Raw genomic sequence first — 1,553 nt, 5'->3', positions numbered from 1 at the left:
ACAAAGATATACAATTGGTTATCTGTGCTGTGCCCACCATGGGTATCAAAACCCGATTTCTGGCGTTATAAGTCTTCAGACGTACCGTTACGGTACTGTAAGGCCAAATTACTTCTAAGCATGTCTTTAATATAAACCTTAAACCTTCTTTGTACTTCTTAAAAAGGGTTCCATCAAGCATCTTGATTATTAATCTCACAATTCTGCATTTTTGTAATTTTTAATCAACGCATTCCATTATTTATAGAAAGAAGCTGTAATTATGCTTCTTTTACAACGATCACTATTTTTGATATGCTACATATGAATCAATTTTCAACATCAATCATTATTTTATTGTTGGTAACACAATAATATGAAATTCTCATTGATTAGGAAATAGGCCTTATAAAATGATGACACCACAGAAAAAAATTACAAGTTCGAATCTGTAACGTAAGTGGTTACTTCAAGCTTAATATATTTCTGTGATTGGATAATCTGTACTTGACGGGATGTTTGCTCTGTTTTGTTTTCACGTGCCTTTAACTAATATATATTCGAAGAAGCGTGAAAAATCTAACAGAAACAAACTGTAAATAACCCCAAACAACAGCGTAGTCGAAGGTCAGGAGTCTTTCTATTCAAACTTAAGTGGTATTTAAAAGGTAAAGGTATGTGAATTTTTTACTAATTAAATATGCTCAACAAGTCCTTAACAAAGCTGTGATAGAAATGTAACATTTAAAACATTTGTTGTGCTTTCAAAGAAAAAGGTTTATACCATCATGTGACTTATAGATCACATAGTTATCTGCTTAAATAATTATTCAGTTTTAATTTTTAGTACGAATGAACCGCTACTCTCTCAAGTTTAAGAACAAACGATGCGAGTCCAGAGTCCAGAAAAAGAGAAGGATAATATAACTTCCTACAAATGAATTTTTATAGTGGAGTTAGTCTTTGTTAGTCTCAGATTCTAGATTTTTCACTGTCCACCTTGGTTTACTGTGACAAGCCCCGTTGTCTGCCAAGATTGGAAATAGATTAAAAGTTAAAAACAAAAGTCTATATTGGAGTGACCGTCTATATTTAATAAAACACAATATTTTAATTATTGTTACTGCACTTATAATTATAATCCCTGTAGACTCCCACTGGAGCATAGGGCCCCAACAACACCTCTCCGACGGAATTTGTTGTTGCAGTAATTTTTTAGCAGGTTGGTTTTTACGGGGAGGAGTTGCTACCCCCGTGTCCATCCTTTCTTATCCTGGACTTGGGACCAGGCAATCCAACGCGCTATCCACTGCGCTATAGGGACACAGTTACTGCCCTTATACTTCTAAATATTAAGTTGTGTTTTCATATATTAGTGACCCTCTGGTGGTTCGGCGGTAAGCTTGAGGACCTATAATGTTAAAGTTAGGGGTTCAATTCCCGCAGTAAATGCAGAGCAAACAGCCCATTCTACAGTTTTTTCTCTTAAAAACAAACATATAATTATTTACTTCTGTAGAAATTTATCCGTATTGTAAGAATTGTTTTGTTTTTTTTTAATTTCGCGCAAAGCT

At 34.2% G+C, this 1,553-nt stretch overlaps 1 protein-coding gene across 2 annotated transcripts in view; it reads left to right on the top strand.

The window, feature by feature from the left end:
• Window positions 1-522: 522 nt before the first annotated feature.
• The window catches only part of LOC106459682 (alpha-N-acetyl-neuraminyl-2,3-beta-galactosyl-1,3-N-acetyl-galactosaminide alpha-2,6-sialyltransferase-like), a 13,246-nt gene continuing 12,215 nt past the window's right edge, over window positions 523-1,553 (top strand). The window contains exon 1 of one of the 2 annotated variants that reach the window (XM_013919328.2): window positions 523-653. The gene's annotated coding sequence lies outside the window, so the exon portion shown is untranslated. The remainder of the gene's footprint in view (window positions 654-1,553) is intronic. The other variant, XM_022386393.1, reaches the window with a different exon arrangement.

The sequence above is a fragment of the Limulus polyphemus genome, unplaced genomic scaffold (assembly GCF_000517525.1).
Source record: "Limulus polyphemus unplaced genomic scaffold, Limulus_polyphemus-2.1.2 Scaffold29, whole genome shotgun sequence".
Taxonomy (NCBI): domain Eukaryota; kingdom Metazoa; phylum Arthropoda; class Merostomata; order Xiphosura; family Limulidae; genus Limulus; species Limulus polyphemus.
Note: the sequence above shows the minus strand (reverse complement) of the source record. Positions and strands in the feature narration are given on the sequence as shown.